The sequence below is a fragment of the Canis aureus genome, chromosome 23 (genome assembly GCF_053574225.1).
Source record: "Canis aureus isolate CA01 chromosome 23, VMU_Caureus_v.1.0, whole genome shotgun sequence".
NCBI lineage: Eukaryota > Metazoa > Chordata > Mammalia > Carnivora > Canidae > Canis > Canis aureus.
Window position 1 is genome coordinate 14,333,132 of NC_135633.1, and position 18,256 is coordinate 14,351,387.

General features: G+C 40.9%; 1 protein-coding gene and 1 long non-coding RNA gene across 15 annotated transcripts in view; one reads left to right on the plus strand and one right to left on the minus strand.

The window, feature by feature from the left end:
* FAR1 (fatty acyl-CoA reductase 1) overlaps positions 1–9,470 on the minus strand; it is a 68,100-nt gene extending 58,630 nt beyond the window's left edge. The window contains exon 1 of one of the 3 annotated variants that reach the window (XM_077866428.1): positions 9,352–9,470. The gene's annotated coding sequence lies outside the window, so the exon portion shown is untranslated. Of the gene's footprint in view, positions 1–8,278; positions 8,302–8,582; positions 8,743–9,351 lie in introns of those variants that run through there. The other 2 variants (XM_077866426.1, XM_077866427.1) reach the window with 2 other exon arrangements.
* A 3,598-nt stretch (positions 9,471–13,068) lies between these two features.
* Positions 13,069–18,256, plus strand: part of LOC144294643 (uncharacterized) — a 95,567-nt gene continuing 90,379 nt past the window's right edge. For all 12 annotated transcript variants that reach the window (XR_013362004.1, XR_013362007.1, XR_013362012.1 and 9 more), the window contains exon 1: positions 13,069–13,205. This is a non-coding gene — a long non-coding RNA (uncharacterized LOC144294643). The remainder of the gene's footprint in view (positions 13,206–18,256) is intronic.

Sequence of the window (18,256 nt, forward strand, 5' to 3'; positions counted from 1 at the left end):
GGCAGAAAGAGGGAGAGGGAGAAGCTGGCTCCCCACCAAGCAGGGAGCCCCAAACGGGCTTGTTCACAGAACTCTGGGATCAAGACCCCAGCCAAAGGCAGACGCTTAACAGACTGAGCCACCCAGGTGCCCCAAAACCACATATTTCTAAGAAACTTATTTAGGACCATCCTTCAAACTAGACAGAGATAAACCCAATCTCAGGGCTCCAGAGAGAATCAATCCTTTCAGTCCAAAACACATTTCTAAGTCCCCATATCACATGTAGGAAGTAATTTTAACACAAATCTACAACTCAAAATACTTGAACAAATCCTCTCCTCCACAGATGTCAACTATATAGAAGGGTAAGTTAGGCTGAAGTAGTTTTCCTTTACCTATGAAGAAATACTTATATATTAATTCTTAAAAGTCATAGATTGTACTTCCTCTTAATTTAGGATGGGTAGCAGCCATTATATGAAGTACCAAGCAATTAGTCCAAAATTTTTGGCAATCATTCAACATATTCATAATCTGGCTATATTAAGCAGACTATAGCTTATTTTTTCTCAAGAATCCAATTAAGAATTGGTCTGGGGCACCTGGCTGGCTCAGTTGGTAGTGTTGGTAGAGTGTACAACTCTTGATATCCGGGTCATGAGTTTGAGTCACACATTGAGTGTAGAGATTACTTAAAAATAAAATCTTTAAGGGGTACCTGGGTGGCTCAGTCGGTTGGCAGCTGACTCTTGATTTTGAGTCAGGTCATAATCTCCGGGTCCTGGATCAAGCCCTGTGTTGGACTCCCTGCTCAGCAGGGAGTCTACTTGAGGATTCTCTCTCTCTCTCCCTTTCCCTCTGTCCCTCACCCATTGTGCTCTCTCCCTTTCTCTCTCTAAAATAAATTAATTGTTTTTAAAAATAAGAAAATCTTTCAAAAAAGAATTGGCCTATTTTTAAAAATTAGGCATATGTATAATGAGTTTTATAATTTTTATCACTCAATAATGAAAGACATTTGTTTGTAAAAAGGTGAGCAGCACATTCAGAAATAAATTTGAACTGAATTTTAGCAATATGATTTCTGACTATACATTACAGAATTGTTTATTAAATAACGATTCATAGACCCCCCCCCCCAAATGGGTTCTGAGAGTCTTATTAAGCCTCTGAAATTATATGAAAAACAAAGTGTGCAAGAATAGTAATCCCTCCCCTTACCTGCAGGTGATACATTCCTAGACCCCAGTGGATGCCTGAAACTCCAGACAGTACCAAATCCTATACATACTGTTTTTTCTATTCACACATACCTATGGTAAATTCAATTTATAAATTCAGCATAGTAAGAGATTAACAGCAATAGAATAGAACCATTATAACAACATACTGCAACAAAAGTTATGTGAATATAGTCTTCCTACCTCCCAAAATATTTTATTGTACTGTACTCACTCTTCTTCTAATGATGTAAGATGATAAAATGCCTACACCATGAGATGAAGGTAGGTAAATGACAGAGGCATTCTAACTTAGTATTAGGCTACTACTGATCTTCTACTACATCAGAAGGAGGTTTACCTGTTTCTGGACCAAGGCTGAACATGGGTAACTAAAACCATGTAAAGCAAAACTACAGACAAGTGGAGATTACTGTTTATTTTTCTAAGGAGATAGCACAAAGCTTTGAGGAGATGCTCAAGAGGTTCATGACCTTTGACTAAAAATTTCTGCATTATGGAACAGATTACTTCAAAATATTCAAGTCAACATTCCAAAATAATAATATATAACAGTAAGAATTCCTTAAATTCAAGTAGGAATTCTCACACGAGAAAACTCATGTCATGACAACATTTCTGGCACGAATTCCATAAAAGACAAAAAAATGATATAAACTAGATGTTTCAAAGTAATCTTAAGATTGCCTAATGCTTAGCATTTATTTTTTCTTATTTTTTTTAAAGATTTTATTTATTTATTCACAAGAGACACAGAGAGAGAGGCAGAGACATAGGCAGAGAGAGAAATGGGCTCCCTGCAGGAACTCAATCCCAGGACTCCAGGATTATGACCTGAGACGAAGGCAGGCCTCAACCACTGAGCCACCCAGGCATCCCTAACAGCATTTAAACACACATACACATCACCATTTAAGATCTCTAAATGATTTATATGTGAAAGCTGATGGCACAAGCGTTCTAGACAAAGTGGACCTGTCAATACATGTGGTACTAAGATATGGAGAAGGTTTTTTAATGGAATGTGTCAAATAATTCACCACACAGTGATAGTAATAAAGCAGTTTCCTAATTTATAATACAGAAATTGGCTTTTTTTCAAACATTGATTTAAGATCAAAGTATGTCAATAACATGCTGCAGAGATCTAAAAGACAGAGATACAGATTTAGAAATAACTTTTTCTATGAAGCTACAGTTAAGCTTTTGCTAACTATATGCTTTCTCCATGTCATCACCTTATCACCCTGTGAACAACTCTAATGTTCTTTCTCCCTATCTGAATCCTACTTTCATTCAGAAATAATGTCCTCTTTCATTTAGAATTTCTATCACCAATTTTGGCATATAATCTCATGTTGTTTATTGTTTTATAGATGGATATACAGTCTATCCAATTATATTACCTCTGCCTACAGGAAATTATTATACCTAATTTCTCTTGCCTAGCATAGTATAACACACAAGTCTCGGAATATATTTCAATGAATGATTTCCACTTCACTTAGACAAGTATGTCTACTGTCACACTCATCATGCTATACGGTAGTAACTGATAATAATGTCTAGGAATTTGCTTCAAAATAAAAAGGGGGCAAGTGGGTGGAGGTAAAAATTAAACCAGATTAACCACAAGTTTGCAAATGCTAAAGTTGGTGATATGCATTTTATGTTGGCAACTTTCCATAATACAAAGTTTAAAGGAGATTCCTTCTCCTACTAGAACACAGAGAGAACTTCTCAAAGACAGGTCCAGTAGTTTTTTTCCTTTGTATATCTGTCCTTCACTAAACACAATTCATTATTTAGGCAGAACTGTATTTCAAAGAAACCTTAACAGCTTCTGTATGATATTTCATTTAAATGATCCTTTTATTAAACTCAGATAAAACATATTCATTTGTTAACTACTTACTAAGTACCTACTTTCTCAAATATCCTGTCTTAGTAAATGTAGAATATCAAAAATAACACATCCTCTCTAATATATTGGATCTGATAGTACTCTCAAAGATCCCTAGAAAAAAGGGCAAGGAGAGAAGGCAAAGAGATGCAGACAAAGAAAAAAATAGTAGAAAGTTAATACATATAGTTTTTAAAAAGAACCTAGGGCATCCACGTTGTTTTTTTTTTTTTTAAATCTTCCCACTAATTCTTTTTTTGTTTTTCTTTTTTAAGATTTTTATTTTATTTATTCATGAGAGACACACAGAGAGAGGCAGAGACACAGGCAGAAGGAGAAGCAGGCTCCCCACAGGAAGCCGGATGTGGGACTCGATCCTGGGACGAGGATCATGCCCTGAGCCAAAGGCAGAGGCTCAACCTCTGAGCCACCCAGGCGTCCTAGCATACACATTTTTATCTAAAATGAAGGCATACAGTTTGTTCAAGCTGGAAGTTCTAAAAGTTCCCCTCCCCACTCCACGTTACAGATGAGAAAAACTAAAGCTCAGAGATGGAAAGTGACTTGCCTCAAGTTACACACCAAGTTATTAGCAAAACCAAAATTAAAACTCAAATCTGCTGATTCACAGCACAATGTGAATTTTCCACATCAAAGTAATTTCTTCTACACTCTAATATTCACCAACTAAAGAGAATGACTATTTTATTGGCGATATATACTTCAGTTCTATATTATACCATACAAAAAAGAAGGTAAAAGGCTAAAGGCAGCAGCAGGGGAGAAAATGCACACAATAAATTTGTAAGACATTGCACATGCAAACTATATGCATATACTACACTTCCTCAATTCTGAGACACACTTCTGACTTTAAGACATAGGAGCCATTGGGAGTGCCTCCCTACTTACTAGAGGGTGTATGGTCCAATTTATGAATCATTTAATAAAGACAATTAGATCTTCAAAATTAAAAAAAGACATAGTACTCATTTCAGAAACATTTTAAAACAGACACTATAAATTACATTTTCATTTCAAAAAATATTAAAATGTGAAAACACATACCTCTAAAGGTAACATAATGCACCCCTAAAACACACGGAGTAACCACCATCATTTAAGAGCCAGTGTCACAATGCAAACACACAGAGCAACAGTCCCACCTTCTAAGGTAACCAACAGTTATCAAACACCTAAGGCTATGCGGCATTTTTTCAATTTTAGATATTAATATAAACAAGTCTTCCTTGCCTTTTATCTCATATGTATGAGTTTTGGCGTTCTGTTTGAATCTCAGCTCTGCTCCTACCTCTCCAACCTTTGCAAAGTTACTAACTTCTCTGAGCCTCATTCTCTCATCCATAATAGGTTATCCACCTTAGAGAATTGGATGAGAACTAAATGTAATAATTTACTTAAGGAACATAGTACGGTACCTAGATGAAAATATTAAGCGTCCTCCCACCATCCCTATGGGCCAAATTAAACTAAAAACTAGATTCTATTCTTGACTTACAAGATTCCTCCATCTCCATTTTAGAGACTGGAATAAAACTGTACTGATCCTGGGGCAAATCCCACTAGTTTGCTTTCAAATTATTATTTGATAAGAAAAGCTTATTTCATTGTCTTGAAATTGGTCTCTTTCCTTCTTCAAATTGGGAACGGAAAGCAATGACAAATTTTAAGTTAAATTAGCTGTATGTGAATTCAGCACTTTCATATCGTCTTACTGAACTGAAACTCTAAACCCATTACAAACCCACTGAGGGAGGAACTATAGAACCAATGCGTGGGAAGGAAAAAAAGAGCATAAAGTCCAAAAGACATAGTTAAAATGACTCGATCGAATGAGTGTTGTACTTTTGTTTAACCTTAGATTCATTTATTAATATTCTAAAAAAAAAAAAAAAAGGCCAATGTTCAGAAGAGCCAAGACCACATCCCCATGCTCCAAGGTGATTTAGTAACCTGATCCCTCAAGATTAAGCAAATGCCATCTTTCATTATATACAGTTTCAGAAAGTGTCTAGTCATTTCCAAGACGGGAATGTACTTACCAAAATATCTCAGATGCAGCAATTTACACTGAAATAAGACCATCTTTTCCCCTTCCTCAAACATAATTCAGAGAAGCCCATTCACATATTCCCTATAAGCTCATTTTTTTCAGTAGAATGATTTTCTCCTTTACTAATTATAAAAGTAATGCTTATTTTTTTTTAACTTGGAAAATATAAAGAGCATGAGCGTTTTTAAACCATCCATGATCTTACTAGTGGAAGACTAAAGTATTAGAAAGGGGCATACCAACATCTTTCCTATGAATTTGACCGTAACTGCCATCATCACTTTAAATCTGTATAGAGCACTTGCCACTAAACATGAGTACCTATCTGCCTATATCTTAATATCTTAATTCTGGTTTTTGAGACTAAATTCACACAAGTTTTTTCCTGACTTAATGGTTTCTTCTCTATCTTTGTTCTTCTGAGTCTCTCAGCTACATATTTTGCTGTTGACTACTTCCTCTTTTTTAAAACTATTTCTATCCTAAGTTTCCCAAAACAGTATATTCCTCAGTGTCTACAAAAGTCTCCCCAACTCATCTTTTCCTCTTCCTTCACTGGCTCTCCTCTATAATTCCTGACAATCTCTAAAAAAATACGGCTCTGGCCTGACCTTTGAATTTGCTTGTCAACTGTGAACCTCCAGTATTCAACACAGTGGCTGGCATGAAGCATATCCTCAAGTGATGTTTATTGACTTTATCAATCCTGACCTACCACTGACTAGCTGTGTGACCATGAGCAAATTAAATCTCTCTAAATCTCAGTTCCTTCATCCATAAAACAGTGATGCTCAAAAAACGATGATGCTTGAAAAGCTCAAAACAGTGGCTGGCACAAAGTGGCGCCCCATAAATTTTGCTATTATCAACATAATCCAGTACAGGACTCAATAATGTTTCTGATTCTTTTACTGTTGAACACCCAATCTACCTCTCAATAACCCAACTTATTTTTAACATATTTTCTTATCACAGCTATCAAATAATATCTTCCTGCTCCTTCCTTTACTACCTGTCTCCAACCCATTATCAACTGTTCTAATTCTTCTCTCCTAACCACCGGACAGAACCATTATTTATCAACTAAGCTACAGTCACAGACTTAATTGATCTCCACACTCTTAAATCATTCAAATTTTCCACGCCCCTTAAAAACCATTATTAATGCCACTCTTATCCACAGCTGCTGATAGCATTTCTGAACTACTGGACTGTCATCCTTATGTCTTCCAATAACCCATATCCAAACCCCCCAGTTCTAAAGAGGTCTTAAAACCCAGCTCCTCCTGGAAACCTTCCCCGACTAACTCCACACCACTCAGATCACTTCTCTGCTCTGAGTTGCCTCCGCACCTGAGCCCTTAGGTATTCTGTTATACTAAGGGTAAAATGGGATCCGTGAATAACAGAACCAAGAAATTACTCCCACAGAATCATTTCTACCTCCTCAAGGATGGGCCATTAGCTATGATGCTCCGGTGATATGGCTAAAGAAATATCCTGTACAACACGTGCCCTCTTTGGTGTCTGCCCTTGGCACTTCATGTTTGTCAAGAAGTGTCTAACTCGGGCAGCCCGGGTGGCTCAGGGGTTTGGCACCATCTTCGGCCCAGAGTATGATCCTGGAGACCCGGTATCGAGTCCCACATCAGGCCTCCTGCATGGTGCCTGCTTCTCCCTCTGCCTGTGTCTCTGCCTCTCTCTCTCTCTCTCTCTCTCTGTGTGTGTGTGTATGTGTATTCTCACGAATAAATAAATAAAATCTTTAAAAAAAAAAAAAAAAAGAAGTGTCTAACTCTTTGCGATCCTTTTGTCCTATGTTCAAGCAGAAATGATTCCTCGGTGCCTATGGCCTCCTCCCATCGAAATCCACGGGAGAAAAAAAAAGTGGTAGTGGGCCACTTTCTCTTCTGCTGCTCTTCTCAGCCCCCAACCTCTACCCACACCCCACAAATAAAAACTCCTAAAGCAGAGCACAGAAAGGTGGTGGCAGTGATACACACATACCACATCTTTCTTTTCCCCTAAGCAAGATTGAACTGAGTTAGCTACAACACTCTACTCAAGACTAAAAAAAAAAAAAAAAAAAACTTCCCAACAAGTATTGATACATAATCAAATTCGACCGCATCAAAGTGGGTGATCCTACAGTAACAGAATTGCATTTGTAGGTTACCTTTCACTGTGTTACTCTAAGGGATCTTGCATCATCTTCACGCTGTAGTACACACACACACACACACACACACACACACGCACGCACACGCCCAACAAGATAGTTGAGAAACTCCCCCTACGGGGCCGATTTCCTGCAAGTACCTTGAGAGGCCGCCTTTAAACCAGCACATCCTAACGTTTTTCAAACCTAAAGAAGTGAGTGATTCCTCAAGCGCCATCCAATCAAAAGCAAGCCATAGATTTGTGCCTTTACTTTTTCAGACGGCGAGTGTCTGCGCTGCTGGGGCGGGACAATTAGAGGAACTGTCCCGAGGAGAGGGGGAGGGAGGGGAGCTGCAAGATCAGCACCCCCCCCCACACACACACACACACCCAGGTGGGAGTTAGGTCGGAGGGCTTGGCCCTCCCCGAGCAGGGAAAGAACCGAGGATCCTAACCTATGACCGACCGTGACCTGAGGCCCTGGGCTCTGCAGTCTCTCCCGCCGGCCTGCGTGGTCCCTACCGACCCACACCGCTCGGCGCCCCCACCTAAAGCCCCTCGCCGGCTCCCCGTAGGCTCTCCCCTCGCTGGCCTCCGTCCGCATCGCACCTGAAACCTTCTGCTCTCGGTCCCCTTCCGGTGAGAGGAGGTGTCTCTCGAACCCACGTGTCCCCCATCTGCCCAGGGATCTTAACCTTAAAGACCCTGACCTCGCGTGGCTCTCCGCGGATCCCCCCCCCCCCCGCAATGCCTGCCTCCCAGGGGCCAGCCCCGTTCCCAGGCTCCGCACCTTCTCCCCGGACACCCTTTCCCGAGCATCATCACCCGCTCCCCATCACTTTTCCCCTCCTCAGGCCACAAATCCTCCCCCGCCCGGGCCTCCTCCGGGACGGCCACCCGCGGAGCACCCCGCCCCACCTCGGCCCCCTCTGCGCGGCCTCCCAGCCGGGCTGAGCCCCCGAGGCTCCGCGGCTCCGCGGCTGCAGCCGGGCCCCTCCCGGCGTCGCCCTCCCGAGGGCGGCGCCCCGGCCGCAGCCGCGCCCACACCCTCCCGGCAGGGGCGAGCGCCCCCGGCTCCGGGCGGCCCAGGGTGGGGGTGGGGGCGGGGACGGGGCGGCGGGTGTCGCCTCTGCCTCCGGCGGCCTGTCGCCCCGGCTCCCGCAGCCTCCGCCTGGACGGGCCGGCCGAGCAGCGGCCCGGCGCCGGCGCCGCCGCCCCTCACCTCGACGCAGAGGCTCGGGCCTCGCTTCCCCCCCGGCCGTCCAGCGATGGCTCCGCCGCCGCCGCCGCCGCCGCCGCCGCCGCGCTCCCCTCACTCGCTCCTCACCGCCCCCGGCCGGCTGCTGAAGAGCGGACGGGTAGTGGCACGCCCATTGGCTGCCGCCCACACTCGCGTCAACCTCCCCGACCCGGACCTCGCGCTGCGATTGGCTGGCGCGGCGCCTCTTCTCCACGGCTCGTCCTGATTGGCCCTCTGGTCTCTCGCGCCCCCTTACCGGGAGGAGAGCCCACCCCCCGGCCCCCTCCGCGCTCCGGCCCCTCCACCGCCCCCCGCCCCAACCCGCTTCCATCTCGGCGGGCCGGGGGCGGGAGCGGGCGCGAACTGCCAATGGGAGCGTCGAGAGAGGGCGGGGAGGCGGGCTCTGCGGCCGGAGGTCCAGCCAATGGGCGCGCGCCGCACATCCCGGGCTCGGGAGCGCCCCCGCGGCCGCTCGGGGTCCCCGCGGGTCGCGCCCGGGGCCACGCCCGGCTGCGGGTGGCGCGGGAGGGGTGCCCACTGGCGAGGTGGGAGGGCGCGCGAGGCCCCGGCCCGGCGCGCGGGAGCGCGGGCAGCCATTGTGGCGTGGGCTCGGGCGCGCGGCGGCGGAGAGGCGCGGCCGCCCGGGGCCTCCTGGCAGCCCCGCGGGATGCTCCGCCGGGAGGAGGCCGAGCGTGCGCCTGGGCCAGCCCCGCGCTCCCAACCCGGCCACGGTCCTGGGCACAGAACTTACCGATGGTGAGAGAAAGTTAGAATAATGGTTCCCCCGGGGGATGGAAGGGGCACACGGGACCCTATCCGGAGCTGGAAACCTTCCGTCTCTTGATCTGGCCGGTATCCAGACTGGTCAAGCCGCACAGTTCAGATGAGTGCATTCAAGCCACCTTCATATATAATATGATGTTCTCTCTCTCTCTCTCTCTCTCTCTTTTTACAATTAAGGGATTGTCAGAACGACTCTGTAATAATGACATTACGGTTGCCTTTGGCTCCGTGTAAACAGTCTCACTAGGATTCAGCTATCATTCAAAAACTACAAACCAGAGGAAGAAGAAAAAGAAAAAAAGAAAAGGATTGTGAGAATGTGAAGTGAGTGAGAGCTCTTGGCGCACTTAAGAATGAGCTCGGATGGTTCAGGCTGATTTTCTTCTTTAAGGATTGAGAGCTTGTTTCAGCCCCCTGGCCCCAGTTGGTGGCATAAGAGCACCCATGATGCTGCACCCAGCTGGAAGCCACAGAAGTGTGCTGACCTGCGTGCTTCGTGGCCCACCTAAGTTCTGAACCCAGGAAACTTTCGTTTAAATGTCATGGCTTCTGCCCTGGAGATGCTCACAGTCCAGCACCGTGTGCAGTCATTCTTGCAGGAGGACACAGAACACGAAGTTAGCACAGCTGCTCACCCTCAGGGATGAGGCGTTCCACTAGGTTAGGCCAGATGTGTGTGCCTGGAACCCAGGCCTGTAGCAGAATTCCGAAATCGCCAGGGCCAGGTGAAAGAAGCACTTGCTGTTGAGTGGGCCAGGGATAACGTTTCCAAAACAAGCATGACTCTGGGTCAAATTCTAGCTTGTGAAAGAGCACCGGCAGCAGAAGAATTAAAGATTACATGATTTTCATTTATTAGGTTAGTCATTAAATTGTTCAGTTCAGATAAATGCCTTTGTTTAGAGTACTTGTCCCTGAGGTAGGCGTATAATTAGGTAAGACAATATTTTCCCAAAGACCATCGAGTGTAATAGGAAGACAGACATAAAGGGTTCATTATAATATAATGAGGAAATACATTTTAAAATGACCTAATGACATAAATGCCAGCTATCTAACAATCTAAATGCCTAGGGAACATAGGGGCATATTCTCAGAAGAGCAGAACTAGTAAACCACTGCTAAGATTTATCAGCATGTGCAACTAGACACTATTTCTGGAGAATACTTTCATTGTAAGTTTTTAAATTTCTGTGCAAATGTCTTGATTTTTTCAAATAACTATATGTAAATATGAAAACATAAGCTATTAGTTCTGAGGAAACCACATGACAAAATTAAGTAATTACTTAATGAGTACATTATGATTTTCGAAAATGATTTTAGGGTTGAGCATAAAGGCATCTCATTAGATTGAAGTCAGTGTGTATGTAACATATGCCTCCAGAAGAGACACCCAGCACACACAAGCACCCCCTAGATGGGCTTTCTGGAGGAGAACTTAAAGCAGTGGTTCAGTCTCCAAGATCGTACAAACTCATGGGGAGGGCAGTGTCCTTTGGTGCACCATCATTCTAAAGTGAATTCAAAGAATTTATGTATCTACAAAAAAGTGCCTCCACAAAAGGCAAGGAACGCTTTTGCCCAGAGTCTAACTTATAAGTAGTAATGTATAATACCAAAGAAAGTAATCATTCATTCAAAGGCTTTTCCCATCTTTCAACAAGAGCCCTGAAAATTGCGCTGCCATTTATTGGAATCAACTGCATTGTAATTGTATTCAAGTATGAAATACCTGTATGTGCTTTTGATCCTTACTATAGAAACACAGTTCTGGGGAAAAAAAAAAAGAAAAGAAAAGAAAAGAAATACAGTTCTGTAAATGAAGGTAAATTCCACCAAGCGAAAATAATTTACACCTATTCACAAATAGTTGACAACCTAAAGAGAAATATCATGTATTACTGAAAAAAAATTGTAGGAATAAACACAAAAACACATGTGCTACATATGATGTTATAGCTGTTTTGAATCCCTTGGAATTTCACAACTTTTTTAAAAACAAAAAACAAGGAAGGTCAAGCACTAATTTTTTTTATGCAAATACTGCATCTTCCTGCTCTGAGGAAACACTTTTCTTCTTGCCAACATCTCATTAAGTGATTCTGATGAGATTCTTTATCTTTCCAACAACCCTATGCAAGTATTCATCTACTCATCTGAATTTCATAGACAGGAAAACTGATGCTCAATGAGACAAGGAACTTGCCCAACATCACATAGCTTTTAGGTGACAAAAGTGAGATTGAAATCTAAATCTGTTTGATGGCAAACCACATAATCTTTCTACCAAGCCACATTTGCCATCTCCAAAACAAGATCAAGTCATTTTGCCTTGTCCTTATCATCTTTGTGTTCCCCATAATGAATAACATGGAATCTTACATATGTCTTTCATGGACCTCACAGAATTAGCAATTATTTTTACGATGCTTTATCTTTACAGATTTCATGACAAGGGAGAATGTGAACTATCTAAGAGTAACTGTTTCACATTAAAAATATTCATGTCGGGATCCCTGGGCAGCTCAGCGGTTTAGCATCTGCCTTCAGCCCAGGGCATGATCCTGGAGTCCCAGGATCAAGTCCCACATCAGGCTCCCTGCATGGAGCCTGCTTCTCCCTCTGCCCGTGTCTCTGCCTCTCTCTCACTCTCTCTCTTTCTCTCTGTCTCTCATGAATAAATAAATAAAATATTTTTAAAAAATACTCATGTTGACAACACTAAAGTTGAACACAACTTCCTTTGTAGTTACAGTGGAGAACCCATCAGAGCTATCTAGAATGCATCAGAGATACTTTCATAATGTGGAAAGAGTTTCAGGCAACTGTTCACAAGGGAGTCAAATTTCTGGTGGGGACATTTATTCTCTGCAAGTCATTTGGTGATCTCTACCTTTCCCTGTAGTCAATTAGAATATCCAAAAGCCATCTGCTTTAAACATATTTTAAACACTGTTATTAAGGGGGAAAAACAATTTTGCCAAGTTTCTGATATTTCCGCTGTCCATCTATTGCCAGTCTGAACAAGTACACGCAGGCCCTTGTACCTTCACTTCCTTAGCTATAAAAGGAGGGTAAAACTTAATGCATTTGTTCTGAGTGTTTCAGAGATCTGTAAGATAAGTTTGGTTTTCACATGGAAGTGAATCATATGACTCTCAGTTATTTAGCAACTTCAGAAATGTAGGTGGTATGTTCTTGGCCCTTCTAAATCATTCCTTATATCCCAACTATTGACTTTTCAGTTCTTGATGGATGGCAGGATATGCCAGCCCCAAATATGCCACTTTGGCATAAAGACTATTTTTGAGCTAAGGACACTTAAAAAACAGCAGATGCAAAGAAGAGCATTCTAATTTCCCCTGTTCTTCCTGGAAACAGGAGATAAACACTCCCATATGAAAGATGCCCTCCCTGTACCAGGAGAAAAGGAATATTCTTCAATGGGGAATCAAAGCCAAGAGAATCCTGCATAAATAGACCATGTTAAAATAATATCTTTCTGTAGCCTCCCCATGTAGTTTAGATACTTTTTCACAATTGCCTTTTATTTAACCTAATATAAAAGCTTGTAAGTTTTGCCCTTTCTTTAGATCTCCCTTTCTTACAAGAGATCCTGCATCGCATAAAACATAGATTTGTGTGCTTTTCTCCTGTTAATTTATAATATATCGCTTTAATTCTCAGGATCAACTAAAAAACCCTAAGAAGATAGAGATAAAATATTGCCTCCCCTACAACTTCTGGTGGCAATGATGGAATGTCAGTGACTGGAACACTAAAAGATCTTGGGACATCTGACCAAAAAACCAGCAGAAGGTAAGATTCTTACCACATCAGTATCTCAGATCTCTGCCTACAGCCCCCCTCTCATCTTGATGAGAACAATAAGAGGCTCCCCTTACCTTTTTTTCCTTTCTAAATATAGATTGGCAGGAGAAAAATATTTGTAAGAATTAATTCTTTGAATTGTGACTCATAAATTTGGTTCTGAGTACCCACTGGTATAGCCTCCTAGTCTTTGTTTTCCTGTATGTCTTTTGTGGTATTTATCATGGGGGGGGGAATCAGAGAACGTTCCTTTCATCTTGTTTTATATCTTGAGATTTTGGCTTCAAGTGTCCATCAGCTGGAGGGTACAAGTGTTGGCTTGTGTCAGGGAACCAGACAAACAGGCTAGAAACCCAAGACACGAAATGACAAGCAACATTCTCTTTGTCCAACATCATTAGCTTTTTAGGAAGTTTTTCTTAATGAGAGGTCTTGGTCCATGAAGGGCCTTTGTTGTCTCACCCTCATTGCCTTCGTAGTGTTACAAAACTCTTCATCCTGATATCACCTACCTAGTACCACAGATAAGCTGGTCTATAGCTGGAGGCATCTCATCTTCCCATAGGTAACAACAGACACCAGTTTGACAAATGATATTGTTACCACCTGTGAGAGTGAAAGTCTTTGCACTCTTAGGCTAACTCTGGGAATGAACTTACTGGATTTTGGGAGGGCTGCATCCTTTGCACTCTCTTTGGGGACTCCTCTGGTGTCTATGGTTGAGCCATAAAAGGTATATTGATTTGAAACCATAAGAGAACATTTTGTTTTTAAGTCACAATTCAAATAGGTATATTTTCTGAAATAAGTCAGAGAAAGATAATACCATATGATTTCACTTATATATGGCATCTAGAAAACAAAACGTGAACTCTTCAATACAGAAACTCTTCGAATACAGAGAACCAACTGGTGGTTACTAGAGGGGAGGTGAAGGGTGACAAAATAAAAGAGATTAAGAGGTAGAAATTTCCAGTTATATAAGTCATGGAGATGCAAAATATAGCATAGGGAATATTGTAATAACATTATATAGTGACAGATGGTAACTACACTTATCATGGTGAGCACTGAGTAATGCATGGATTTGTTGAATCAGTATGCTATACACCTGAAGCTAATATAACTTTATATTACAATTATACCTCATTTTTAAAAGAAGATATACTTTTGAATATTTGGACTTATAATTAAAAGGATTTTTTGAGAGAGAGCAAGCACGCCTGTACATGCTGAGAAGGACGGACGGAATCCCAAGAAAGCTCCATGCCCAGCACAGAGCTCGTGCAGGGCTTGATCCCAGAATCCTGAAATGATGACCTAAGCTGAAACAAAGAGTTGGACACCTAACCGAGTGAATCACCCAGGCGCCCCTCTTCAAAAGGATTCTTTAGAGTGCTCTCATCTTAAACATCCTGTTGTAACCTATAAGAAAATCAAATTGAAATGAGAAAATTAATAAGGCAAAGATCAGTCTTATATAAGTTAGAAAATTTTGTGTTTCTGAATTTATACCTAACTCATAGCTGAGATTTAAAATGAATACTCTAGGGGCACCTGGGTGGCTCTGTTGGTTAGGCGTCTGCCTTCTCAGGTCATGATCCCAAGATCCTGAGATCAAGCCCTGAGCCCTGAGCCCTGCATCAGTCTCTCTGCTCAGTGGGGAACCTGTTTCTCCCTCTCCCTCAGCCTGCCACTCTGCCTACTTGTGCGGACATGCACTCCCTCTCTCTTACTCTCTCTGTCAAATAAATAAATTTTTAAAAATAAAATAAGATGAAAACTCTAAGATCTCTTTTTGCATGTCTGTATGTGTCTATCTAGGTATAACATGTTATATAACATTATTTTTCTACTTTCATGTGATATAGCCAAAATTACTTTGTAAAAGAGCTATATTTAATTGGTTTTAAAAAATAAGCACTTCTATGAATTAAGTAGTCCTAAAACTCTCAGAAATATAGAAACTAACCTAAATATTTTTCAAGCTCACAAGATATAGGACAATCTTTTGCAAATTAAAGTTAAAGTTTGTTAGATTAGTAAAAACAGTAATCTCTTCAGAATTGTAAACATTAAACATAGTGAAAACATGCTACTTTTTCTACTTGGGTTTACTAATCAAATGAGTTTAGCTCTACTAGATCCTAAGATTGTAAAATTATAAATTCTGTTTAAAAATTAGTTGTTCAATAAAAATAGTTTCATGTATGTAAAGCACAGCAGTACAAAATAAAAGTTGGAGAGAGCCTTATGTCTTAACTTTTAAGTTCTCTTCTGTGATTTTTTCTATATAGGTGGGATTATGTAAAAAAGACTAATTTAAGATTATGCTACCTTTATTAAACAAAGTATTTGGTCTACTTAAAAATAATTTTTAAAATCTTTTGGAAACTTGAAACCTTAAAGTTATACTAAGTTAGATTAAATGATGGATATTCATTGATTATTTAGATCATTTCCAAAAAAGATAATACACCAAAACATTAAATGCTAAACATAAGTTTATCTGGTTTTGGTTTCTTAATTTTTATAGAAAGCAAAAAGATATTTGGGTCTGTTTGTAAACATATCATTTACCCCATTTAAAAAACTATACTGTGAAAAAGCATATTAGTCTTTAACAATTATAAATATCTGTAATTACGTGTATGTATTATGTAATTATATATTTACTAAGCTATTAGAGGATGCTAGTATATAATAGTTCACAATTGCCTGCTCCCGGCCAGAAAGGGCTGGCAGGATATATTCAGGGGCCTAAAGGAGAAGAACATGCAACCAAGAATACTTTATCCAGCAAGGCTCTCATTCAAAATGGAAGGAGAGATAAAGAGCTTCCAAGACAGGCAGCAACTAAAAGAATATGTGACCTCCAAACCAGCTCTGCAAGAAATTTTAAGGGGGACTCTTAAAATTCCCCTTTAAGAAGAAGTTCAGTGGAACAGTCCACAAAAACAAGGACTGAATAGATATCATGATGACACTAAACTCATATCTCTCAATAGTAACTCTGAATGTGAACGGGCTTAATGACCCCATCAAAAGGCGCAGGGTTTCAGACTGGATAAAAAAGCAGGACCCATCTATTTGCTGTCTACAAGAGACTCATTTTAGACAGAAGGACACCAACAACCTGAAAATAAAAGGTTGGAGAACCATTTACCATTCAAATGGTCCTCAAAAGAAAGCAGGGGTAGCCATCCTTATATCAGATAAACTAAAATTTACCCCAAAGACTGTAGTGAGAGATGAAGAGGGACACTATATTATACTTAAAGGATCTATTCAACAAGAGGACTTAACAATCCTCAATATATATGCCCCGAACGTGGGAGCTGCCAAATATATCAATCAATTATTAACCAAAGTGAAGAAATACTTAGATAATAATACACTTATACTTGGTGACTTCAATCTAGCTCTTTCTATACTCGATAGGTCTTCTAAGCACAATTGCCTGCTCCCTAATTTTCACTGGAAAATAAAGGTTACTAAATGGTTAAAATTTGTAATCTGTAATGTTTATAATCTATATATGAAAATAAAACTACTAAAAATAAAAACAGCAAAGGAAAAAAACCTGTGTGTACAAAGTATAGTAGAGTGGGGTGTGTTTTTTTATAAAGAGTATATGATGAAGGCAGAATGTGTTTTTGTTAAGAAAAGTAGGAAGTAATTTTGTCCTAAAGCAAAATAACTAAATGTTCCAAAATAAGAAAAAGGAATAAGACAAAATCTAAATGGGTGTAGGAAATTGCAGATTTGTAGAAAAGAAATTTCATGTTGCAAGGTCAAAGCTGGCCCAAATTAAATGGGTAATTTATAAGAGTTTTTAAAAATTAGCTCAATAATATACTTATACAAAATAAGTTTAATTTTCTCCCCATTAAAATGACAGTTTCTTAGACTATTGGTCTGCTTTTATTTTTTTTTAAGATTTATTTTTATTTATTTATGATAGACATAGAGAGAGAGAGAGGCAGAGACACAGGAGGAGGGACAAGCAGGTTCCATGCGGGGAGCCCAACGTGGGACCCGATCCTGGGACTCCAGGATTGTGCCCTGGGCCAAAGGCAGGTGCCAAACCGCTGAGCCACCCAGGGATCCCTATTGGTCTGCTTTTAATAAGAGATTATAAAAATTTTTCTTTACCTTTTGTATTATCTGCCAAGGAAATAAAGATTCTATTCTTATCAAAATAATTCCCTGTGCTTCACATGGTCTTTATCAGGTTTTTGATTGCTTAGGAAAACTGAGTCTTCAATATTAAAGAAGCTGAGAGGGTTTTTTTGTTTGTTTTCTTCCAATTTCTGTATGTACCTCTAAAATCTTTTAATTGTCACTTTAATTAGATAGATAGCTAAGTATTTTGTCGTTGGGATACTACCTAATCAAATGTTTTAAACTTAGATTTTTTTTTTTTTAGGTAATAGGTGAATATTAAAAATGAGAACAAAAATCACACATCACTTCTCAGCCTTTTGGCTAAGATCAAGTGGAGAATAAAAATCACAAAAAATTTTAAGTTTTAAAAGATGGCCACACAAATATCACAAAATCTAATCATATAACAATATTTTCATTAACTCCTTGGTACTCTACAATCTTTCCTACATTTTAGGGTTTTGGATCACCTCATTATATGCCAATGATTTTTGTAATATTGTCTATGAAAATAACAATGATAACTAAGACTTTCCTTCAGGGCCACCTGGGTGGCTCAGTTGATTATGCATCTAACTTTTGATTTTGGCCCAGGTCATGATCTCAGGGTCACAAGATTGAATCCCACCTCAGGCTGCACATTCAGCAGGCAGCCTGCTTGAGATTCTTTTCTTCTCCTCCTCCCTCTGTCCTTCACCCCGCACCTGTTTGCACTCTCTCTCTAAAAATAAACAAATAAATTTGGAAGGCAGTCTTGGAAAGGAGATTTGACCTAGGTCTTAATTGTCTTATCCCTGAAAAGCAGTAGCAGGAAGAAGTCAGGCAGCCAGGCACAAAGCTGGACTGCTGGCTGCCACCTCAACACCATGTCA